General features: G+C 49.7%; 1 long non-coding RNA gene across 2 annotated transcripts in view; it reads right to left on the bottom strand.

Annotated features, from left to right (window-relative positions):
• The window catches only part of LOC139081188 (uncharacterized), a 78,445-nt gene that overhangs the window by 24,459 nt on the left and 27,557 nt on the right, over positions 1 to 26,429 (bottom strand). Inside the window, exons 2-3 of one of the 2 annotated variants that reach the window (XR_011536312.1) lie at positions 1,497 to 1,833; positions 1,130 to 1,267 (exon numbers count right to left, since the gene is read on the bottom strand). This is a non-coding gene — a long non-coding RNA (uncharacterized lncRNA). Of the gene's footprint in view, positions 1 to 1,129; positions 1,268 to 1,496; positions 1,844 to 26,429 lie in introns of both variants that reach the window. The other variant, XR_011536313.1, reaches the window with a different exon arrangement.

Below are 26,429 nucleotides of genomic sequence, written 5' to 3'. Positions count from 1 at the left end.
ATCCAGGGTCCAGTGAGAACCTGCTTCCTCATGCTTAGAGGCCGTCTTTGTGCTGTGTCCTCACATGGTGGAAGGAGCCAGACAGCTCTGTGCAGTCTCTTTCATGAGGGCGCCAATCTCATGCATGAGGCTCCACCCTCACGACCTCACCTCCCCAAGGCCCCCCTCCTAACACCATCCACTTCGGGGCTCACGTTGTACGAGGGCTGAGGGGACAGGAACTCTCAGTCTGTAGCAGTGCTCTCCTGTCAGCCTCGGAAAGCGTCCTCACCACCACTCTCCCACCCTCCGTCTCCTACTCTCCTTACTTATTAAAATTTGGCTCATCCTCAAGGTGCCATTTAAATGACGTTCATGTCACGGCCCTACAAGTCTGAATTAAAGGTTCTTTTCTCTGCTCCAATGCTGCTCCTGTCTTTCTATGGCAACACTGCACTTTTTACATTAATTCTCACAACTTGTTTACACATCTGTTTCTCTCCTTGCACTGAAAGCTCCTCCAGGGCAAGAGCCATATACTATCTGGATGCGCCCTAAGCCCCTGCTACTCAAGGTGTGCTCTGAATCAGCAGCAGGGTCGAACGTCAGGAATGCAGAATCTCAGGCCCACCCCAGACCTAGTGAAGCAGGGTCTGGTTTTAGCAAGATTCCCAGGTGCTTCATATGCACAATAAAATGCGACAAGCTCTGTCTAGAGAACACCTCATGCATGGTGCTTTGCATACTGCAGTCATTCAGAAAGTGTTTGATGAATGAATAAGTGAGTGAATATGGAGAGGATCATGAAAAGCCAGGCATAGTTTTATCCACAGCCATTCCTGAAACCTGGAGATGTTTCTCAGCTGTTTAAACAGAGTCATTCACACTGCAAAAGACCTCCCACACTCTCGTCTAACTTTATTTCTCTACTTCCTCCTTCAGAATCAGGTACCTCCCACGGACGGACACGTCCCAAGCTCAAAAATGTAATTAGAAATAAGAGTTTTTATGGCAGCTCATCCCTAACCCACCCCAAAGCCATGCCCATGCCGAGGAGGCAGTCCCTCAGGGCTGTGAGTGATGGCCCAGCCAGCGGGCCGTGCAGGGAGGGTGCTCCGCTCCCATCCATCACCCGTTCTCCATGGATTACCCCGCAGACCGCACAGCAAGGCAGAAGGGCCCGCAGGTCTGCAGGCCAGCACTGCCCGTCATCAGCCTCAGCACTGTTTCTCCTCCAGGAACCACCACCCGTGTGGTTTCCCAGGTCAGAAGACGTCCACAGGACCTGCTGGGAAAATCCCCACGAGACAAGCCTGTCACCAGGGTGTAACAGGATGGCAGGTGACCTCTTAACCCCCCGCTCCCGACTTGTGCCCGTTAATTTCATGTGTCAACTGAACTCGGCTGAGGGACCCCCAGAGAGCTGGTACAACAGTGCTTCCGGGTGTGCAGTGAGGGTGTTTCTAGAAGAGATTAGCGTTTGAATGAGTAGACTAAGTAAAGAAGATGGTGCTCACCAGTGTAGAAGGACGTCGCCAATCCATGGGGGCTCAAATAGAACAAAGGTGGAGGAGGGATGAATTGGCTCCCCGCTGGGCTGGGACCTCCGTGTTCTCCTGCCCGCAAACACTGGTGTCCTGCTTCTCAGGCCTCGGGCGTGGACTGGAGCTGCACCGCCAACTTTGCTGGGCCTCTGGTTTGCAGATGGCACACTGTGGGCCTTCTCAGCCTCCACAGTCTCGCGAGCCAGCCCCTCCTCATCCATCTGTTTCTGTGGATCCACGCAGCCCCCACTGGTGCTCTTTCTCTGGAGGATGGGCTCACACAGCGTGCCATTCTCACCCCCGCGAACACCTGGAAAACTCTGTGGATGAATGGTGTGCTGACCATAAAGCAAAGGGTAACCAGCCTCCGAAAATCAGTCAGACTGACGGAACCTTAGAGTGAGAGAGGTCACCAGGACCACCCTCCCCCACATCCGTTTTCCAAAATGTCAGCCCAGGGCGTGCCGCACATTAGGAGGGATTCAAAGGAAAAAGAAGCCGTCACAGAATTGGTATGACTTTGACCTTGTGGAATGTTGTACCCTTTCCAATTGCCTTTCCATCTGTTTTCTCCTGAGGACTTTTATCACCATTTCACAGATGGGAAGCCTGAGGCCCCAAAAGGTTAGGCCTCTTCTGGTTTTTTGTAATACATACCCTCACTGTGTTCAGAAAGAATTTTTAGTGACTTAAAATAGAACCTTATTTAGATAATGACTAGCAGTTGAAGTTTAACTGTAAAAACATTTCCACATTTGGTCAAAAACTACAGGCCAAAAACATATTATAACAATTTAAGTACTTCAATTTATGAAGAAAATCCCCATTTTCAGGTTTTATTTGCTCAATAAACTTATATGGAACATTTAAAGTACATTTAACTACTCGTATATATGTGAATATAAAATAAAGTATAAAAGAAATCAGAAGCCATATAGGCAAAGGCGGAGATTTTATGCCAAGAAGCAGAAACATGCTGTTCACCATGAATGGCCTTTAATTTGCCTCTGGGCTTCCTAGTAGGCAAAGTAAAAAGGGGAACACAATGTGTTGCAACTCTTATTGCCAGATGAAAGAAAGAGAGCATACTTATTCAGGAGAAAGAAATGTTTCCCAGCAGTGAGTTCAAAACCAAATGTATCAGTGTAGTCTTGATGCGGTGTCGGCGAGGCGAGGAGTCGAAAGAAAGATTTCTTGGACTCTCAAGATCTGGCAGTAGTGCTCGTTTATTTAGAGAATAGTGTGGAATAGCATGGGGACAGGACCCACGGGCAGGCAGAGCTGCTGCTGGCATGGGGATCTGCCGCTGCAAACATGGGTGGAGAGTAAGGCTAAATTTAAGGCATAGGTATGTGAGTTATCTCTTTACAAGACAAAGGAAAGAATATGTAAAAAAGTTGTTAAAAATGACATCAGTGCCGGTAGGGTCTGGTTATTGGGTGGTCCTATAACTTTTAGATAAGAATCAAACCAGATTAAGTAAATAGCAGAAGCCACCGCTTAAATATTATCTTCAGCTAAAGACAAAGGAGGATGTTGGGGGAGGGGGGTCAGTTACATGAGGTTGCCAGACAGTAAACAACTTAAGTCCTTGCCTTCCCCATTAAGAGTTTCCAGAGATAAGGCCATCCCGCCTTCCTCCTGGTGCAGATGGAGGTTTCCCTTACAAATGTAGATGTTTCCCAACAAAGGGCAAGCAAACTCCAGTCCTCAGAGCCTGCTTCTCATCTGCAGTTTTAAAATTAACCAGCCTAAAATCCTCATCAGTCTCACAGAGACGGCACTGGGTAGCCTCTCCAGCCGTGGCCAGGGAGGGGATCCAGAAACGTCCTTCACAACAAGCCTTCGCATTTGGATTTTAAATTAGATTCAGTGCCCTGTCCCAGGATAAGCATCTCATAGAAACAGAGCAGATTCTTTGAGCCCCTGTAACTACTGGTTGAACTCCTTCCTCCCTTTCTCAATCAAAAGTTTGTAAGGAATAGTCCACATTTACAATGCCTACATCCACACCCCCATTCACTCTTTAATTCACAGGAACCAGACTTCGGCCCCAGCTCTCCCCTGAATACAGCTTCTCTGCGGCAACTTTCTGGTCACCACTGACAGGCGTGTTTGTACCTGTTATCCGATGCTTTCAGTTCCATTTGAGACCTTCCTGTCCTTGACTGGGGAGAGCCCACTGCCCTGGCTCTCCTTCTCCCGGGGCCACGTGGTGTCTGTCTCGGACTCCCTGGGACTTCTTTCCCCCCCGCACTGTGGTCCCCAGCTCCCAGCTGCTTTCTCCGCGGGTGCGCCCAGGCACTCTCGGGGCAGGAACCACTGCTCTAAGCTGGGGAGTCCCAAGTCTCTACCTCCGGCCACACTTTCCCCTTCTCCTCCATCAGATTCACCTGCACACAACTGCCTGCTGGACACCTCCACCTGGAAGTGCCCGAACCCCTGACTCCACCTCCCCAGATTAAAGGAGCACTGACTCTCCCCGCCCTGCCCTTGCTCTCAGCCCTGGGTCCTCCCAGAGTCTCTGTCTCAGCTGTGTCTCCTCCCTCTGCTTCACTGCCAGGAACCAACCAGTAAGTCCTGCTGCCTTCACTTCCTAGACGTCCCGCAGATGGCCGTGTCCCTTCTCCCCATCCTCGCTCCCTGAGGGCTCCTGCTGCGGCCTCCAATCCATCTCCTGGCCTCCCTCGAATTCAGCCCCCAAATCGATGCTGGAAAAAATACAAATCACAACATGCACCTCCTGTGTTGAGAACTTCTGAATGGTTCCTCATCGCTTATGGGACAAAGCTCAGCCTTCCCACTGTGGCCTATGAAGTCCTGCATGATCTGCCCCAGACTCACGTCTGCACTCTCCCTGCCCCGGTGGAGCAGCAGCAACAGCGCATGCGTGTCCGTCTCCCCCGCGCGCAGCCGCCTGCCCCCATCGCGCTCAGCCGCACGTGCTCAAGCTGCTTGCTTTCAAGGCCTGCCCCACTGTGTGGCCTGCATCTCCCAGTTAGCTTCTGTGACTCAGATCAGGGGTCCCTCATCAGGAAGTTTCCTTTAGCCTCCCAGGCCAGAAAGGGGCCTGAAGAAGACTCCTTGCTCTTCCCATCATCCGTCTGTCTCAGTCACTACACTCCCACATGGCCTTCTATTTGCTTGTTTGTGTGTCTGTCTCCCCAAAGACAGTAAGCAATTTCTATGCTAAACCTACTCATCTCTGTAACCTCTAGCCCCTTGCTGTATACCCAGAGTAGAGTCCACACTCAAATATTTGATGAATATGTGAATGAATGAATGAATGGTTTCTTTGTAGAGGAATTGGGACTGGAATCCAGATCTTCTGCATCCTACCCCAAAACTCTTTCTCTCCTGCTCTTCCGCCTCATAGTCCACGAAGCCATATTCTCTCTCTTCAGCTCTCGCTGGAGAAGGGGAAAGGCAGTGTACAGAGATTGGAGCAGACTGTCAGAGCAGGCAATGTGCACCCAGCCTCAGCAGCATTCCGAGAGGCCCCAGAGGAAGACTATGACGCTCCACGGTGAGTGGGATAATGGAAAGGCTGGGGAAGCTCTCTGGGGACAGGGAAACCAGGTAAAGACTTGGGGGCAGGGGGCTTGTAAAGGAAGGGAAGAGGGCAGAACACTAAGGACTGAGGAAGTAGTTGGGAGAAGCTAGGCCAGACTTCTGAAGAGCTGAAGAAGGACATCATGGAGAAGGCCGGACTCTACAGCCCGGCGTGGAGGACAACAGGAATGCTGGAAGGAGGGAAGGGGGCACAGTGGGGACAGGTGATTTGGGACAAGGGGTCCAGAAAGAGAGCAGGAGCTTGGTCAGGATGCCAGGTGACCCCAAAGGCTACGGAGACAGAAAAATTCATGTTCAGGAAGGCCTTAAGATGGCAAGGAATTATCTTTTTTCCATCCATCCTCACTCTTTTCTTTCTTCTCCTTTTTCTCGGGGAAAATGTAATAAAATCCTAATTGTTTTCTCTACTCAATTTCAGCAAGAAAATTGTACCCATAATTCACCAATTCCGAGGGAAGTACACATTTGGGAGTCTCTGCTTTAAAGAGTGTGGGGCTGGGCGCCTGATGGGGGCGCAGGGAGACTAAAGAGACAGCCACTGGCAGAGTTTCTCTGCCTTTCCGGGAGATTCCTCAACCAGGCTGTTAGCCAGACGGGGAGCTGGCCAGGGCTGAGAGCACAGAATTCATCTCAGGCTGGAGAGCTGCCCTGCCGGGCTAGGCAGGAACTGAGAAAGACTTTTCCCCCAAATTTTTTCCTTTCTTTTGTGACAGTGGCATCAATCCAGACCCAGGAGACCTGGATTCCAGCCTTGGTTTTTCCAATGACTCCCTGTGATCTCAGGGCCACTTAACTTCCAGTGGATGAGAGGCGGCGCGTGACTACCACAACACCTGCGACGCCAGAGCCTCTGCGGAGGGAGGGTGAAGGGAGCTGCTGTGACATCCCTTGAGATTCTAAGTCCTTGTATTCCCCAGGGGTGATCACACTGGCTGATGTGGTCCCTGACCTTTTGGTCCCAAGGCCCCCTTGTTCTTTGTGAGTCCTGGGAAAGGACCTGTGTAAACTGGAGTGAAGCAGATCTCAGAGTGGTCTAGAGGGCACTGCAACAGCAAATTCGATATCAGTGACAAGATTTTTTTATAATCTTTGATTGAGTTTAATATGGAATTTGAAACTGTGGGGTTGGCAGGCCCTCCCTGAAGGCCCTAGGCTCCTCCCAGCCAATCTCCTCCCGGCATGCAAATTGAAGAGCTTAAGGACTGAGCTTCCAGACACTCTCAGCTGCACTGTTAACAATGGTCCTGGGATCCCTCCATCCTGGAACTTAATCTGCCAGCTTCCCAACCTTGTGTGAAGCCCCACAGTGGGGTAGGGGTGCAAAGAGGTGGGCTCTCTAGCTGGGGCCGAGCTAACACACTGGACATCATCCAGAGGACAGGGAAGCGTTGGTAAGTCGCTCTTGCTGACCAAAGCCAGAGAAGCAGGTCACTGAGGGCTGGAGTTCCCTGAGAGGGGTTCATAAAAAAGAAGTTGACATGGTCTTACAGGATTTAGACTGCCGAGGAGAAAAAAGAAAGGCTTTATAGGAAAGAGAAGCAGCTCAAGAAAAGGCAAAATATGTCAAGTGAGAACGTAGGAGGGGTTGGACAATGAGATTGTCTGAGTAGGATGGGGTCAGTCACAGAAGGCTGTGGAGTCAGGCGTGGGACTCAGGGAGCCGCGGCAGAGAGGAGCAAGGGGAGAGCAGTGGCTTTGGCCGCCACCAGCCTGGCTTCAAATCCCACCTTTACCTATGGATTGGGTAACTCTGGGCAAGTCACTTAACCTGTCTGAGGCTTTTCTCACTTGTTTGTTCTCAGAGTCAGCTCTTGACTTTGGTGCTTTTTTGCAGTACCTCATGCCATATCTTATTGTCCCTGCTTCTTTCCCACACAACAACTCAGCCAATGCACAAGATGGATTAGCCCCCGGTCTCTGGGTGAGATGAGACCATCTGGACAGTGATGGGGGGAGATTCTCAGGGCTGTGGGCACTTCCTTGGCCTCCAGCAGATTTGAATAACAGAGAGTGTTGTGGGCCTTGCTAAGGTAGCTCTCAGTTTAGAAGCAATGGTCAGTGCCTGGACTTTGAGCCAGCTTATGGAAATAGTAATGACGATGATAATATGACAGCGTGTTAATAATAACAGATCTCATGCACTTACTATGCACCAGGCACTGTGCTAAATGCTATATTAATGTCATTTAATTCTCAAAAGCACTGTGTGAGGTAGGTAGTACTGTCATTGCCATTTCATATATAAGAAAACTAAGGCACAACAGGGATTAAGTAACTTGCACAGGGTCACACATCTAAGATGCATCAGAGATAAATTTCAAACTCAGGCAGTAAGACTTCACACCTACGCTCACAGCAGTTTATACATCAGACTTGAGCTGGACAAGAGTCTGAGAAGCTTTTAAAAGCTGAAGTTGCTACGGTCTGCAACTGCAGTGGGACCCCCAAGCATCCATCCCTTTTTTTTTTTTTTTAAAGATTTTATTTTTTCCTTTTTCTCCCCAAAGCCCCCCGGTACACAGTTGTGTATTCTTCGTTGTGGGTTCTTCTAGTTGTGGCATGTGGGACGCTGCCTCAGCGTGGTCTGATGAGCAGTGCCATGTCCGCGCCCAGGATTCGAACTAACGAAACACTGGGCTGCCTGCAGCGGAGCGCGTGAACTTAACCACTCGGCCACGGGGCCAGCCCCAGCATCCATCCCTTTTTCTGTTAGCAGCACTCCCTGTTACTCAGAGAACCGCTCTCCCCTAGCTGACCCATTCGGCTTGGTAGAGCTGCCAGTCAGGGCTCCCCCGACCCTCGGGCTCAGACTGTGACCCAGGCTGGACCAACCAGACTCCTTCCCTGGAATTTTTACAAGTTGGAGGTGAAGAAATCACTCTTTCTTTCTCCTTGCACTTCCAGATGTAGGGGTGTTACTCCAGAATTGCCCATGGCCACGTCCTTAATCAAGCGGAAAGCATGAGAGAAGGGAGCCAACTCAGAGATAGAAATTGGTTGAGAGATGAAAAGAGAGACAAATAAAGTTCAACAGAGAGAGAGAAGAAAAGAGAGAGAAAGAAAGTCTCTGACTGTCCGTGTCTTTTCTTATCTCTATACCTGTTAATTTGAAAATTGGTTATATTTTCTTCCTTAAGCTAGTATGAATTGGATTTCTGTCACTTGAACCTGAAACAGTCCTACCAATGCACCAACCCTCCTAAAAGATTTTCGAGGGGATTCCACACCTAGCCTTTCCTGGAAGCACATTAGAACAGAACACTGACTTCTTATTTCTATGGTTATTGCATAGGGCTACCGATTGTTCAATACCTCTTCCTAGAGCAGAGGTTAAGATGATCTACCGGAAGTGATTACCAATAGCACTTTCGATTCTGATAGTGACAATGGTATTGCTGATTGCAGTAATCTTATTATCACTGACTTGTTGAATGCTCCTATGTGTCAGCTACTATGCTCAGAACTGTCCATGCTGGATCTCATATGACCCCAGTTGTCCTGTGCGTGAGGGCCAACTGTTGTCCCCATTCAACAGACGAAGAAACTGAGGTATGGAGATGGTTAAAGAGCAGCAGGCAAGGGGCACAGCCAAGGTTCAAACTCAGATCTGTATCACTCTATAGAGGCCAACACGTACACTCAACCTCTTCCCAGATATTATGCAAGTATAACACCACACAAAGCTTGTGACAAACACGACATTTGTGAAACGGGAAAAAAGAACTATAGCTGAAGGGCAGGTCAGCTGCCACCTTCCGATGGTCAAAGAAGAAAAAAAGAAAAACTCTAAGAGGAGCATCTTCAAAAAACAAAGCCAGGAACCTAAACATTACGATAAGCCTGAGAAAAAGACTATATTTTGGAGAACCTCTTATTTAAACAGTTGTCATTTTGCTGAGCCAAATGTCCAATTATGAGATATCAGCTTCGTCTCAGAGCTCTGTGATAAAAAGGACTAAAAGAAAAGCCATCAAGTGTCCCTAGTCTGGTTATCTCCTGATGCCCGACTCTCAGAGGTGTGAGTCCTCACACCTTAAAGATCTTCTCACCAAGCTGGGGGTGAGGGGAGGATCATGGAGGTGGAGGGAAGCCCTCTGAGAAACCCCAGATGATGGATGGGAAATCGTCACAGAGCAGTTCCTGGAGTGACAAAACCACGTCCCTCCTTTAATTGTGTTCTCCTTCCCCCATCACACACATGGGACCTCCTTTCCCTGCCGCTGTCGTGGGGGCCTGTGTTGGCCTCTGTTACTATTGACTTGCTGTGGGAAGGCGCCATCTGTTCTCACAGCCCGCCAGCATCCATCAGAGCCCTCCGTGCTTCGGCAGCCAGGAGGCAGGATGGAAGCAAGGGTAAGGCCACATTCCTGTGTAAGACCCTGGAGGCTTTCCTACATCCTCCGTGTGCCAGGCTACCAGGCAGCCCATGTGAAAACACCTCTAATTAACCATCCAGGACACACCCCTCCCCAACACTGCTCAGCAGAAGAAAAGGCAAAGTCTTCAGGGTTACATCAGGGTATTCAGAGGCTTTGGTTATGAACAGTACCCACCATGCCTCTTTCTCGCATTTGTTTATAACTCCTTCTCCCTCCACCCTTCCCATAGCCTCCCTGCTAGCGACTCTGCATCCGCACATTTCATCCACTCAACACCCTGGCTTCTCAGTGCCTGACGTCACCTCCAAAAATCAGCTCAGTAATCGTCTCAGCGCCACCTCAGCCAACTACTCCCATAACCCAGATCTTGTCATTACCAACTGCACCGTCTAATATCTTGACGTCAAACAGCCAGTGGACTACCATCACCAGTTTTCCAGTTTTCTCTCTCTAGTGCCCAGACGTCAACAATTTTTGACCCGCCAGAACTTCCAGATCATAAAATCTATGCTCACTGTCCATCACACTTGTCATATTTTCATTCCATGGTTCCTTATTAAAATCAATCCATTGAAGAAGCCATCAATTCTGTCGCCCCCTCCTCTCCATTATGGAAGCCACCTGGAAGCCTCTAACCTTTAGTTAAACCCAACGCTCCACTTGCCTCACACCTGCATCCAGCTGAATGGAAATGATGAAAAACATGCAAATACCTTGACTGCTCTCACCTAAAATCCACGGCCACAGACCCCAGGGCCAGTATTCCTACTTCATCTCCCGGTTCATTTCATGTTCTGACTCCATGTGATGATTATTGCACAGTTTTTCACTTCTCAAATCTCTAACACCCTTTCCACCCCTTCACTCTTAGTTGATGGTCTATTTCACCGAGAACTTAGAGACAGTCAGAGAAACTGTTTCCCTTCCTGTGGTCACAGTTCTCGGCCTCTGTGCCAACAAGCCCTGCCTTTTCTCCTGTCACAGAGGGCAAACTCCTCCTGGAGGTCCATCCTTCCGCTTGACCAGAGGACCTGTTTCCCTTCCACCTACATGACTTCATCCCTGTGGTTTATCCATCGCTCTCCTGCTTCAGTTTCATCTCTCTAGATCAGGATAGCACACACAAATGTGCTGAAATAACATGCATCTTCTAAAAAAAGCTCTCACGTAACCCTAGTTCCCTCTCCAGCTACTACCCTATTTCCTTTATCCCTTTAGAGTAAAATCCCTAGAGTTTTCTGTAATTCTTATTTTCACTAATTCACAGTCCATTTTCTCTTGAACTCTCTTTGTAGAAGACTGTGTTATCGTTCCAACTGTCGTCTCGCCCTTTCTCTATGAAAGGATCCTGTGACCCTGGCGGCTGCCATGTGACCTGCGCTGCCTCCTGAAAGCAGAGAGCCCCTCCCACCCGCTCAGGCTCGGCCTTGGGGGGCTTTATCCAAGAGAATCACAGGAGATATGAGATGGACTGTCTACCCTGTTCAAGGAGCTTGTAAGAGAAACGCCGCGTCTCCACCAGCAATCTTCTGTCCCCAGAGGCCACGTAGCTGCAGACCGAGGTTGGAGCTCCTTCTTGGGCCCGGGTTTTGAAATGAGAAGTTGCAAAGAGCAGAACTGTAGCTGACCCACAGCTGCCAACAGGGAACATGAACAGCAAAATGAACTGTTGCTGTTTCATGAGGCTTGGAGAGTTGTTGGCTGATCATTACTGCAGCCTTCCTCAGCACCAGGACTTTCCAAACAGGCTTTTGTCCCTTTCCCTCTACAGAAAGACTGCACTTGTCAAAACCACGCCCGTGTCACCAAGCCAGCAATTATTGGCCCCCTCTTTATTGACCTATAGGCAGCATTTAATACCACTTATTATGTCATCATGCTTGACACACTTCTGTGTCCTGGTATCTGGAAACTCACTTCCTCTGTTTCCTCCTATTTCACTGGCCCCTCTGTCAGTCTCTTTTCTTCTCTTCTACAGATCTAAACGTTCAAATTCTAGAACACGTCTCTTCTCTGCCATTTTCTCCCTAGGTAATCTCATCCATCTGTGGCTGGGATTAAAAAAGCAATCCCTCTAGCCCCCGCCTCTCCCCCGAACTCCAGGCTTGAGTAAGTAATTTCTTACTCAGCCTCTCCACTTGCATGTCCAAAGCAGTACTCTTAATGACCTCTAGCCACCACTAACAAGCCTGCTCATCTCTTCTCTTCCCCATTTCAATAAATGGCACCACCACTACCACCTCCCACCCAGTTGCTCAGGCCAAAAAAGACTCAATATCATCTTTATTCCTTTCTTCCACAGCCACATCCAATGCTTCCAAACTCCAGCACTTACATCATTATCACCCTGATTGAATCCCAGAGTCTCTCTTACCTGGACTATTGCAGTAGTCTCCATTGTGCCCCCACTATTTCTACTCCTGCCACCTCTCACCTGCCACACACAGAGCAGCCAGAATGGTTCACTGTTTTTTATGTAATTAGACCCATCATTGCCCTTTCTCAGAACGCTGCAATGGTTTCCCATAATTCTTTAGACAAAGACAAAGCCCTTCTGATGGATGCCAGGGCCCTATAAGATCCAGCCCTGGCTCTGTGCAACTTCATCTTCTGTTACTTTTCCCCTTGCTTACCCGCTCCGGTCACACCCGCCTTCTCGGTATTCCTCACACCCACCACACCTCCCTGTCTCAGGGCCTCTGCACTTGCTGCTCTCTCTGCCTGGAACACAGTCTTTCCCTTGAGAGCCTCAGACTGGCCTCCTCACTCCCCTCAGGTCTTGTTCAAATGCCATCTCTTCCTAACCCTCCTCTCTAGCTAGCTCCCTCCTTTGTATTGTAGTTCATTCCCTGACCCGTGTTCCTTCCGGCCTTCAGCGCTCATAAGAGACGGTCTAGGTTAGCAGTTACGAGTAGGCTCTCTGGCTTTGGAATTAACCTCTGTGCGTCAATTTTCCCATCTGTAAAATGGAGATCAGAGTAACAGCGCTTATCCTATAAAGCTCTAACAAGGCCTCAGTGAGTGGACATGCATAAAACGCTTAGTAAGAAACAAGGCAGGATGCAATGGTGGTTGGCTATTTTCCCCCCAGATCGACCCCTCTAATGCGCGTTGTGTGTCTTCCCCATAGGGTGGGAGCTTGGTATTCCTGGTTCACTGCCACACTCCCAGCACACGGAAGGTGCAGAGAGGCGTTGATAGAACTTCCTCTGCAAACCCATCTCAGGGACCTGTACTTCATTTTGTGCACTAGTTTCTAAAAATAATATTTAAGATGGATTTTATTTAATCTGACTCACCCTCCCCCAAGCCCAGTGTTACTTCATCATTATTTAGAATTGATCTTTAATTGATAGTTTTTCAGTTGAAAGTTTCCTCTCTCTTTCTCTCAGTATACAGCAAAGTAAGATCAGGGAAACTTATACTTAAAGATCCTTGATTTGAAAATAATTATTCTCTAATTTGCCTGTGTATGAAAGTTTCAATCTTCACCTACTGGCTTTACATGGAATGGATTCTATCACCATCAGGGCTAATATTGTGCAACCTGTTTGGGGTCACTGAAGGTAAATGTCGCACTTAAAAAGATCACTTGCAAGTCCCTGAATCTTGTGCTGACTTCCTGAATCCCAACTACAGCTGGATTCATAATTAATAATAATCCCTTGTATAGCATTTAGTGTATACAAAAGCAATCTTTGTAAACCATTATTTCTTTCATCTTCAGCACTGCTCCGGAAGGCATGAAGAGGCCCTTGTCATCACACACAATTCACAGAGGAGAAGGGTCCTGGTCTAGGTCATTTGGAGCAAGGGACGATGCCAGGAAGGAAAAGCTATTTACCACAACTGGACTCAGATGGAAGCTCCCCAAAGACAGAGGCCATAGGGAAGCTCACAATATACTGGGAATCACGCTTCACGCTATGCTGCTGGGATTGGTTCTCCTCTTCTATGGGGCCATAGACCCAGAAGCTGTTAAGTTCTGAAGGACCCAGAAGGCATTCTGGCTACCAGCCTCTGTTTTTCCATATAAGGAGCCTGAGAACATTAACTGAGGTTGTGCTAGCTGTTGTAACACATAAACCCTCATATCCTAGTGGTTTCACATAATGGAAGTTCATCTTTCACGGTGGTAATGCAGGGACCCAAGCTCCTTCCATCCATGGCTCCATCATGCTCAGCACATGGCTTCTAGGGTCACTGTGGAAGAGGAAGGTCATGGAGGTCACAGGGGAGAGGTTCTTACCAGCCCGTCCCGCAAGTAGCACACATCGCTTCCCCCACCATCTCATTGGTCAGCACTGGGTCATGTGACCTCCCTAACCTCAGAGAGGCCAGGAAATGTGGTCTAGCTGTCAACCCAAAAGGAAGAGGAAATGTGACTGGTGAACAGGAGGGTAGGGTCAGCCACCCCAAGGGCATCATGAGCCCCATCCAACTGGTCTATAAGTAGCAGGCTGAAGTGGTTTCTGGAGATGAACTCTGTCCTCACCTTTCTCACCTGCTCTGCTCTGTACACTGGCTTCCATTAAACAAGTTCCCTATTGGCTCCAATTTCATACTTTCCTTGACTTTTACTCTCTAGGCTATGAAAAAAGAATAAGAAAAAGGAATCATTAGCTCTCAGTTATCTAGGTGAAAGAGCACCTGAGAGGAGTGACAGTGAGTAATAGAGAAGAGGAAGTTATCCTACTGGAAGCGTCAGCATCCTGCTCCCAGCTGTGATCGATTCCAGCGTTCCTCCCAATGGTCCTGGGGAGCAGGACATTAGAACTGAAAGGACCTCAGAACAGCTGCGGCAGAGGAAAGAAGCTGCCACTGTTGGTAATCCGTCATGGAACCCTGAGCAACACACTTGAGCCTCCCAACTGAAAAAGCGAGATGATGCCTCAGCCCAGGTCATCGGAAAGACTGAATGTGATGATAGAGACAAGTGGTTTGGCCCAGAGCCTGGAGCACAGTCATTCTCAATCGGTGCTGGTTGGCTTTGAATCTGAGTCAAGTTCATCGCTGTCAAGTCACAGAATGTTCCGTGCCCCCGCCCGGGTGAGATTAATTCCATGCATGGGCTAGGACCCGGATCTGTTAAACGACCCCTGTGCTGTACGTAGGAAGCCACGGTCACCTGGAGGGACCCAGGAGCTGCCTTTGGGGAATGAGAGCAAGGCTGGGCCCACAGCTGCTTTCACCCACCTGTCTCTTATGCTTGAGCCACCTGCCCAGGCCTCCCCTGCCACTGCTCCTCCCCCTCCCATCCTTCCCTCTGTGCCACACTCAAAGTCAGGGAGGCCCTCCCCACAAGCATCACAAGCCCCGCTGCGAAACCCACCCCAATCACAGGTAGATCTCAGTTGTACTTTCATTTCCTTGCTATTGACTTTGGACATTTAATAAATGGTAGCTATTATGTTTATTATTGAGTTCATTATTATTTGCAGGACACACATGTTACCACCCTCTGAAGGTCTTCACTGCCTCTGGAAAACTCATACTGTCTACTACCAAGACACAAAAATGTATCGTCTCACAGGGGAAAGGCAAGTCCATTAACACTTGGTGCTCCTGAGGATCAGATCCAGCCAAACTTACAGCATGTACTCTCAAACCGGCCCCTGAGGCATGTAAAGATAATTTAAAACAATGAAGAAATGTCATAATAGAGGTTTGCAGTGTCCTGATGATGTGTGCAATGACAAGGAAAAAGGGGGCCTGAAGAACGATGACAAGACTGTGGGCTCTTGTGCTGAGATTCATGAAGCTCTAAGGCATGAGAAGGAAGAGAAGACATTGTGCAGCTCAGGTCCGTGAGCACAGCGCTGCCCACGATCACAGCGCTGAGACACAGAGGAGCGTTTCTGCACAGCCAGGCACCGCCCAGCGCCAGGGGCAGCAGCTCTGGCAGCACGTTCGAAGGCCCCCTGCTGTTCATGCCCAGTCGCTTGCCCCATCCTTGACCCACATCAATGACGTAAGCTCTGTCACATGTTCCCAAGGTCCTTACTACTCATTCCCACCACCCCAGAGAAGGCAATTGATTTTTCTTTCAGATCCCCATAGCGCTTTACACCCACTATTGCCATAAACAGCATATTATTCTGGACTGTCAGCTTCCGTGCCTCTACCCCCACAGGGTCAGGGATCCTGTCTCACTCCTCATCTGTGGCAAGCAGGTGTTCAGTAAATGTTTGTTGACTGACAACTGGCCTCTTCTGCCAGATACCTAAATGCTCCTGACCCCTGACTCTCACTTGACCTTGAATCCCATCTCTCCGCTGACCTGACTTACAGGCACATCCAAAGCCAGTCTTATTCTGGGTCCAGCCTTAGTGTTGAGCAAGTGTGGAGCCCCAATCTGTCATCGGAATTGTGCTGTGCTCCTGAACGCTGGGCCTGTCTTCCCTAGTCCCACTTGGCCTCGCCACCTCCTCATTTGAGGCCTGCCCTCGCAGGCTCGGGCCCTCACTGTAGCCCTGTCCACATAGCCTGGACCCAGGCAGCAGGGTCTCATGGGACAGCCACAGGGTGTGGCATGAAGAGGGCAGAGGTCCACCCAAAGTCCCCCAGCTTAGGAACAATGTCATCTGCTGTAAATCACCTACCATGGCCACTCCTCAGTTCGTCCCTCTGTAACTGGATGAGATGCTACCAGCCGCAGAGCAGACACCAGAGGAGAAGTGAGCGTGGAGGCCCCTTGAAAAGCAGAGTGCTGGCGCAGTCAGCTCTGCATCTGACCACGGCAGGAGCCAAAAGCAGGGCACATCTCGCCTACACCGTTTGTATCACCTGTCTCCATGCGCTCCCTCCACCTGGGACAAGTCTGTCCAGGGAGGCTCAGCTGGCAGCCTACTTCCTGCACCCACATTCCTCCGACTGCAGAAAGCCCTACAGTGGGCTCTGCAGGAGGAAAGGAAGGTGTAGGGTTTCCTAGGCATTGTCAAGTGAGTGGATCAGCGAAACACGAAATGGCAGAGAGCAGGGACTGTCTGTGTTATTTCAAGCTTGTGATCACATCACATGCGCTCCGCTGAGCCAGTGCACAAACCAGCCTGGGACCCCAGCGCTCAGCGGGCCGGCGCTCAGCCCACCTGCCGCAGCCCTCGTCCTGCTGTTCTGCGGCTCACCAGCGACTCTGACCTCCCCCCAGGGAGTCCGTCACTGGCCTCTGGGTCGTTGGGGCTCCTGCCGCACATCTGTTCAATTTGACATTTACTGAACACTTACGAAGGCCAAGCAGAACACAGATCCCTTTGAGAGCCACAGAAAAGAAAGACCCCTATCCCGGCACTCAGCAACCTCCCGGTCATAAACCACAGGTGAAAGTTCTCTCAGCCCTCAGCTGACACTTCCAGCAGGTCCATGTCCTGCTCAAGAACTTGCACTAGCTCCCTATCCCTTTGGTATCAAGAGCAAACTCCCTGGCCTGACTTTCAAGCACCCACTGCCCACACAGGTCCACTTATCTTGCTAACTGCAGCCTAAAGCTTCGGTCCCGGCAGGTCAAATGTCCTCATGGCGCCAGGCCCCTCCTGTCTTCTCCAGCCACGCTGTAACTTCCTTATCTAACCCTCCAAGACTGAGCTCCAACTTCACAAGCCGGGTGTGATCGCTTTCTTTTCTAAACTCCAGTTCACCCCAGTAAGCCACAGTCTTGCACTAAATTTTTCTCTACTTTCTTCACACTGTCTCTCTCTCCCTCTTTCTCTCTCACTAGAGTATAAGGTCCTGAAAGGCAGAGACTATTCAATTAAGCTCAATTCAACAAACATTCATTGAACACCGCCATCATCCCCTGCCCACACTTGCCCATGTGTTGGCTAACAGGCTGGTCCCGCCTCGGGGCCCCTCCAGGCAGATGGGCAGCCTTCAGGAGAGAGGGTAAGCTGCAGCTTCATGCAGATCTCCGCGCTGTGCCCTTCCTGTAACAACCTCAGGGCGACCCTGAAATAAGATGCACTGCAGCCCACCCTCAGAGCCACCTTGAGAAGGAGGACACCATTTGTCCTCCCCTTGTGAGGCCAAGCCTCCTGAGGGTTACACCTGAAGCCGGCAGCGCCCAGGTGTGCGGATGCCCCCCTCAGCCGCCGGGACCTCAGCGGAGGGGTCGGAGCCCTGGGGGTCTCGAGCCCCGGGGTCTCCTGCTGCGCAGGGGGTGGCAGAGCCCCAGACGGGGCAGCCTCTCCGCGCAGGCTGCCTGGTCCTCTCATGTTGCCTTCAAGCTGCTGAAGACCCAGCCCATTTCGCAGGACAGACGCCTGCCTCGGGCCCTGCCTCTGTGTGGTTCTCTGACTCTTCCCTCGACGCCCTCCCCAACCCTTCCTTCCGCAGGAGAAACGCGGGAGCCCCGGCCGCCTGGATTTCCTGGTGCTGACTTCTTGCACGTTTGACTACTGCCATCTAGTGGCCGTGTGGCATAAACCAGACTCCCCTCCCATTCCCGAAAATGCCCCGTCCCCTTTTTTGGAAGAGGAGTAAAGAGCTCTCTTTTTCAGCCCCAAAAGGTCCTAAAATCAAAGACCTCCAGGATCTTAAGTATTCTCAGGAAACTACTTGAACGCCTGCCAACCTGGAGACATTAGGATGAGGGCCCTGCCGGGGGTATGACCCTGGGCCGAAAGGCTTTCTTTAAGTCCACTGAGGAGCTGCAAGAAAGGGAGCGACGGGGAAGGAAGAGGCGGAGCAGGAGGAGAGGAAGAGGAAGGATGGGGAGAGATCAAGGAGCAGCTGCCGGTCCTAGTGGGCTGCCGCAGAGAGACAGGCGGAGCCGCCAGCGCTAGGCTGATGAGAGCGGAAGTGCCTGCAGGGCCCGGGAGACGGGGAGCGGAGCGTGAGGCTTCACGGGGCTCTGACCTGGGAGAGGCGCGATGCCCTGAGGGCTCTCCTTCACTGGGCGCGTGGGTGGAGCTCCGCTTGTGAAGGACACATTCCCGGGGTCAAAGGAGTGCTGGCCTCCACAGAGTTGACCTGTTCCCCCGGCAGCATACCTTTGCTGGTGGACAGCAGTCCACCCTCCATCTTTCTATCACCAAAGCAGCTCTCAGGGGACACAAGGCCCACCTGGGCAGAGAGCGAGGCGGAGAGGACCCCTGACCCAGCCAGTAGTGGGCTTCAACTCGGAGCCAGCCTGTCCCTTCTCCTCGTGCCTGCTGCTCCAACCTATCATCTCCCACCCGTGCCTTCAAGCCTCCCAGCTCCATTTGGAAGAAATATCTTCCTGCTGGAGGAAATAAAAGTGAAAATACAGCCAGGCAGGGCGATAGCCCTGGCCTCATGCCCCGAGAAAGGCTGCCAGTCCCCACGCCCTACGCGGAGGCCACTGCCTTCAGGGAGACCCATTGAGGTGATGAGGAGAGCTATTAAGCAAATTCATTATTGACTATTTCACATTAGATTCCATTTTTTTCCCTTTGATGCCAACACAACTAATAAAAATGCACTTTATCTTCTCGGATTTATGGACTCGTAAAGCTGCTTTCATGTACCTCAGGGAATTGGGATTAAAGGAGAATTAAACATCTCCAGTGCAAAGCCTGCTCAGGTAAGGGGGTGGAGGAAGGAAATGAAGGGTGGGGAGCAAAGGAGTGATTCAAGGACAAGAAATAAACTGAAGTAAAAACCTGGCAAAAAATATGGCTTTAATATATTGTAAAAGAATAAAAACCTCATAAAAAGTTATCACCAGACATGAGGAGTTCGTAATGTTGCCCATTGTGGATTCTGGGAGGAACTTTCTGGGAGATGAGAGTCGTTAAGTAAAAGCGAGCCGCGAGCCGGCAGGGGAGGCAGGATGGAGGCGTGATGGAGCTGGACGCAAAGGCGGCCAGAGGAGCTGCCACCCGGGAGTAATGGAGGCCAGCCACAGGTTGGTCCTGTGACCCGGGAAGTCCTTCCCACAGGGGTCAGCGGGGGAGCAGGACCCAAGGTCTGGAGAGGAGAGTTTCATTAGCCAACAGCCATGAGACTCTGGATAAATCACTTAATCTCTCGGTTTCTTATTTTCTTCTCTGTTAACCAGGAACAAACCCCCCTGGCTACCATCTTCCAAAGTTGTTGCAAGAACCAAATAGAACAGGGCAAGGCGTATGAAGGAGCTTCCTTTGATTCAAACCGGAAATTTGGGAGCCATTCTTGCCACTTCCTTTCCTTCATCCGTAAATCCAGGCCGTCCCCAATCTTATCATTTCTACCTCAAAAATATCTCTCCTCCTTCTCCTTTTCTCTATCTCCAGCTCCCAGGTGCAAACCGCTGTTATTTCTCACCGAGACGACTGCAGTATCTTCCTTGTTAGCATCTTCCAAATTCATCTCCACACAGCGGCTGGAAGGATCTTGTAAAAGCGTAAATCAGATTATGGCACTCGCTGCTTAAAATTCTTCGGGGGCTTCCCACTGAACTAAGAACAAAATTCTTAACCTGGGCTAGAAGGCCTGATCTAGCCAGGCCTGTGTTTCACTGTACCTGGCCTTCTTCTGTCCCTCTGCCACGCCGATCTCTGTCCTGCCTCTGGGCCTTTGGCACATGCCACATCTCTGCTTCGAGAGCACCCCCACCCCCCAACTCTTTGAGTGGTCACCCGCCTCTGTGTGTTAATCTCAACTCGTGTCGCTCGGACTTCCACCAAATGTAAGCCACCTGTGTCCTGACTCTGAGCTTTTCCTACCTCACAAATGCTGTACAAGCTACATCACAATTTGAGTCACATATTTACTTGTGTATTTAAATGTAATATCTGACCCCTTCTAAATTGTAGCTCTGTATCCCCAGAGCTTAGCACACAGCCCAATCAGTGTTCACTGAGGAAAAGAAAAGAACCTTAGATCACTACTAACTAGAGGTGCAGGGCTTCCCATGGTTGGAGTGGAAGGGAAGAGAGAATTTGGGAGGGGCATAGAAGAACCTTTGCGTAAAAGCAAGACAGGAGATACAGAAGAGGAGGTTAGGAACAACACACAGACAGATGGTCAAGGCACAATCATCTTTTCTCAGGCCTTTTTCATCTCTGCATTGCCGTATTCCATTCAGTGCATCACTGAGTGTAGAATGCCTATCATGTGCAAGACTGTATTCAGTGAGAATTAGACATAGGCCCTGCCCTCCAAGCAAGGTTGGAGCCCTGGAGCCAGGGACCCAGAGACAAAGGCATTGGACATCACCAAGCATAGGACACAGGGCTTTTGAGTCCTGGGACTTTGTCCTGACCGCAAGAAGAGCCAGACTGGCCATCTTGCAAGGCCTCATGGGCAGCCATCTTTGGCGAGGTCTGACAGCTCTGGACCCAGTCCTCAGCTTTGCAGAGAAAAGAATTTATTTACTGCCGGTGAAGAGGGCTGACTTAGCCTAATCAAACTTACTAAAAGCTCATAAGTAAAGCAGTATGCTAGTTTACTTATTTACACTTGGGAAACACCCAGAGGACTCCCTCCATGGTGTCAGGGCTTGCGTGAATGTCCCTCCATATCTCCAGCAACTGAGTCGTTCTCTGACCCTGTCATGTGCCACACTTGCGTTTGCCTCTTCCCTTGGGCCTTTACAAGGCTATCCACAATGTCTGAACCACTCTGCCCCGCCTTCCCCCATGTGAATGATGCCAGGTCTCGGTCCAAGGCCACCTGCTCTCAAATCTCTTCTCTGACTTGTAGACCAGTTTAGGTCTGCCTGCTAAACATTCTTATAGTTCCTTATATTTCTGCTCATCACACATCCAACAAATATTTATTTATACTGATTTGAGCTACTATGTGCCAAGGATTGTTCTGGGTATTGGGGATCCATCAGTAAACAAATAGACAAAAATCCCTGAGCTTTTGGGGCATGAAGGTTACAAACAGGCAGACAGACACAAATGGATTGTCAGCTCCTTGGGAACATTAAAAATGCATTATAGTTCTGGGTGTTCATTAATTTATTCCTTCCTCCTTTCATAAAATAGGTGTTTCCTGCATGTCTCTTCTGGGGCCGGGCACTATACTAAGCTCTAGGGTGCTATGGGCATAACCAGTACACATGTCCCTGCCTGATGTATCTTATGAGGCATCACATGAGGTGTCATGCGACATAAGGGGGGTGAGTAAGGCAGAAATGAAGACACAAACGCCAGGCACTGTTGAGGACATGACGGGGACCTGCAGAGAGGCTCTCAGGGGAGGGTCTAGGGACATGCGTGGCCAGGGAAGACTTCTCTTAGGAAATTACATTTTGGATGAGATTAGAAGGATGATTAGAAGAGTAGGAGGATGAGAAGGAGCCAGCCATGGGAAAAATGAGAGGAAGAGCATGGTGGGCAGAAGGAGCAGCACGTGTGCAAAGGTCCTGAGACATGCAAAGTTGGCACGTCTGTGGGACTGGAAGAATGCCAGTTTGGCTTAAGCCAGTGAGTGAGAGGGAGTGTGGTAGGAAATGAGGTTAGGAAGGTAGCTGGGGCCAGCTCTGCAAGGGCTTCTGGGTAATGGTAAAGATTTTGATGTTACCCTAAGTGCAAAGGGAAGCCGTTGAGATATTTTAAGTGTGACTTGAGGTGTTTTAGGGCAGAAGTAGAAATGGGGAAGCCAATTGGAAGGCTTTTGCAGCAGGTCAGAGGTGACAATGTCCTGGACTCAGAGACGGTGTTGGAGATGGGGTGTCTTTTCAGAGAGTGAATCCACGTGTGGTGGGACTCCCTAGGCTGTGGTATTTTACTGTCTTACATGGTGAACGTATAACACGGAAGATTCAACACCCTTTACTTCCCCTGGACACATCGGTGTTTGTAGACATCCATAATAATTCTTCCCAATGTCCCCCCTCATTCATCTTGTAGCATTTTATATTCATTTTCTTCTACCAAAAGATTACTAGTGCTCCAATGTGCTTTGATAGCTAGTGGGTACACGTCCTCTTGGTGTTGACTCCAGCTTTATTCTCAGTAGTTTTGAAATTCCCCAGCAAACTCCCTGGCACTTGAAGCCTAACTGCCTTTCTCACAGGCCGAAGGGTGTGTGTTTACGTGGATGGACGCAGTGTGCTCTGAGAGAGCTTGGGAACCCAAGCCTTTGGACAATGTTGCCTTGAAAAATGATTCAAAAGGAAGGACAGACTGGATTCAGAGAATAGACTGGGCTCCTGGAGCTTGCTCAGTCTCTGAGAGCCTGCGTGATCTGGGACAAGTGACACACCCTCCTCATGGAGCCAGGGAGGTCTCCATCCTTCCTGGGGCCTTCCTCCATCCAGCACCACTATTGGGGATCTACTATGTGCCAGTTGCTTTCCAGGTGCTAGCAACACAATGGTAAATCACAGAGAAAGCACCTCTGTGGATGAAATGCTTTGAAAGGCTGAAAAGCTGTGCATGCATAGGAGGTATCTTTGCAGCAAGCTCAAGAGTGAGGGAGGCAGGGACAGTCCCAGCGTTTGGGGCCCAGGGCCCAGGTCACCAGGGAGCACGCATCTGTGAGCTACTGACTGTTCACTCAGCTTGTTCTCGTCCCCTCACAGAGGGATCACCGCCTCAAGGAGAATTTCTTGGCAATCAGCTCATGCGTGATTTATAAGTTTATGGTTCTGGAGGCATTTCAACAGGCGGGGCGTAGATCTCAGTAATTAATCCTAGGAGGTCCTTAATGACAGAGGAGATTGTGCTGTGTGAAAGTTGCTTTAATACTAAACAGCTTGTGTTATCTAACAAATGAGAACATTTCACACCTAATAAACGTCACTTTTGATAGGTGAGCCTAGTGGTCATGAATCGAGGAGTAACGCACGCGCAGGACCTCCCCCACTCGCCCTCCCTCCCCATCTGCACAGCGCCCTGGCTCTCTGCACCTTGGGGAAACCCCCTCCATCCCCACGGTAACCCTGACCTCTGCCTGGGGACAGTCACAGCCAGCCTCTCTCCATCATGCCAACACCACAGCACCTGCATCCAAGTGGAAACTTTGCAGTTCCAGGCAAATCTGGGTCATTTTAAGTGCAAAAGTGGATAATTCAAACAGATACACAAAGCAAAACAGAAAGGCTGCGTGCCTCCCTTCTTCTCGGTTCTCTTATTCAGGACACATCAGAGACTGTTGAGAGTTGGCTGAAATGATAAAAATCACCCCCAGCTCTTCATCAGAAAGCATTTAAGTGATTAAATGTGCTTTACTGAATTAAGGAAGCTGCAAAGATCCACGGTTCCCCCCTCCCCCACCCCAGGCCAACAGGGGGTCTGTCCTATGTGCTGAGCAGAGAAGACTTTGATCTGGGACATCGCTGCCACTCAGTGACATGAGTGGGCCCAGATGACCCAGGAAGGACAGAGGGTTGTGGGTTCTGTCACTCTGGGATGAAGGCAGCAGCCAAATTAAACTGAAACAGAACAGAATTGCTAAAAGAGAAGTGTCCTGTAGGATTCCAACTATAGGGCAGTCTGGAAAAGGCAAAATGATGAAGACAATAAAAGGATGAGTGGTTGCCAGGGGTGAGGGGGAGGGAGGGGTGATCAGGTAAAGCACAGGGGTTTAGAGCAGTGAAACTATTCTGTATGGTGCTCTAACAGTGGGTCACGTCATCATACATCTGTCCAAACCCGTAGAATATACAACTCGAAGAGTGAACTGTAATGTAAACTGTGGACTTTAGTTAACAACAATATATCAATATTGACTCATCAGTTGTAGTGAATGCACCACACTAATGCAAGATGGCAATAATAAGGGAAATTCGGGAGTGGGGGCAAGGGGAATGTATGGGAACTCCCTGTACTTTCTGCTCAGTTTTTCTGTAAACCTAAAACTTCTCTACAAATAAATTATACTAATTTAAAGTGAGAGAGAGGGACTTACAGCTCCTGGGCTCAGGACCACAAGACTCCTTGGAAGTACCTTCAATGCTCACCTTTAGGAAGCACTGTCCTCAATGAGCTCAGGATGTCGTGGTCACACCAAGCTCAGGTTGACAGTTGAGGAGGAGGACCCAGTAGCTCTCAGGTGGCTTTTGGCAGGTCATCTCCCAGCCTCCTGACCACTTTCTCCACTTCCTCCCTCCACCTGCATCTTTTCACACCTTGGCTTCTCCTGCTGGAGTGTGAGCTCTGTGAGAGAATGTAAACCGTAAACTGGGCCTGTTTTGTTAATTGCTGCATCCCTCGTGTCTGGAACTGTGCCTGGAGCATACTAACGCTTAATAAACAACTGCAGAATTAATTAATGAGTGAATATAATCACACATCCACCCGTTCACTAAGTATCTCTCAGGTCCCTCCCAATGCACTATCCCAGGAGATGCGGACAAAGTGTATATTTACAAAACGTGGCCTCTGCCTTTACAGGACACAGAGTCTATTGGAAAGAAATCACCTGATTTGTAAATTACAGTTCTAGGCAATACATGATAATCATTCCAGGAGTCACAGTTGAGCATTGTCTGCCCAATATTGCGATATACCTGTGGTTGCGGGAAGTGTCTGATTCGGTGCCTGGCAAATGGGAGGCTCCAGAAATGGTTAGCAACTCCCCTTTCTGAAGAATGTCTAGGGGCCGGCCCGGCGGCCGAGTGGTTAAGTTGGTGAGCTCCGCTTCAGCAGCCCAGGGTTCGCCGGCTCAGATCCTGGGCACAGATATGGCACCGCTCATCAGGCCATGCTGAGGCGGCCTCCCACATGCCACAACTAGAAGGACCTACAACTGGAAGATACAACTATGTACTGGGGGGATTTGGGGAGAAAAAGCAGAAAAAAAAATAGATTGGCAACAGATGTTAGCTCAGGGCCAATCTTTAAAAAAAATGTCTAGCAACAAATTGATTACCAAATCCTATATCCCCCTATTTTCATAGCAGAATCTTGCCATCTAACGCTACCCATGGACGTCTTGGCCTCACCCTTGCTAAATAATGATAACGATAACGATCTTAATTGCACAGAGTCTTACACTTTACAAGTATAATATACATATACAGTAGTCCCTCCTTATCGACGTTTCACTTTCCGCAGTTTCAGTTACCCATGGTCAACCATGGTCCAAAAATATTAAATGGAAAATTCCAGAAATAAGCAAGTCATAGGTTTTAAATTGCACGCCATACTGAGTAGCGTCATGAAATCTCCACCATCCTGCTCTATCCCGCCCCAGACATGAATCATCCCTTTGTCCAGCAGATCCACGCTGTAGACGCCACCCGTCTGTTAGTCACTTAGTGGCCGCGAGGTTATCAGGTCGACTGTCACGGTATCACAGTACTTGCTTATTTTACTTAATAACAGTCCCAAAGCCAATTTTATTATGACTTATTATTGTTAGTCTCTTACAGTGCCTAACTTATAAATTAAACTTTATCATAGGTATTTATGTATAGGGAAAAACGTAGTATATATGGGGTTTGGTTCTACCTGTGGTTTCAGGCATCCACTGGGAGTCTTGTAATGTATCCGCTGCAGATAAGGGGGACGACTGTAGAGACATATATGTATATAATTGCATGAAATGAAATTAGTACTGCCAGCCCTGGATATCAAGACTGACAGGAAATTACCTATTTGGGATCTAGAACTATTTCAACAGGGGCAGGGGACTGAAGATTTGCAGGGTGATTAGGAGGGTCAGACCCAGCACTGAGTGCTTCAGGCAGCCATCTCATCCCTCCCTTACCGTGGGACCCTCGAAGAGAGGCGTTAACTCCAGGCGGCTGAAGGGGGCGGGGCAGCGCTGAGGGATGACGCTCTGAGCTAACAGACGGCAGAGCTGGGATTCAACTTCAGGGCGCTCTGTCCAACGACCAGATTCTTTCCAGAGATGAGCTTATCAGGAGCCTCCAATGACTCTGAAATCCAGAGGTTCCAGGACTTCTTCTGCCGATGGAAGATTAGAATGGAACAGCCCACCAAAGGCCAGCTCCATAGAGCCATGGGCTCCGGCTGCCTTCCTCTCTGATAGGTGTCCCGTATCCCCAGGCTGGCCCTGCGTGCTCACTGGGCACGGGGCACTTTACGTGTATTACCTC

This window comes from Equus przewalskii, chromosome 2 (assembly GCF_037783145.1).
Source record: "Equus przewalskii isolate Varuska chromosome 2, EquPr2, whole genome shotgun sequence".
Taxonomy (NCBI): Eukaryota; Metazoa; Chordata; class Mammalia; order Perissodactyla; family Equidae; genus Equus; species Equus przewalskii.
Note: the sequence above shows the minus strand (reverse complement) of the source record. Positions and strands in the feature narration are given on the sequence as shown.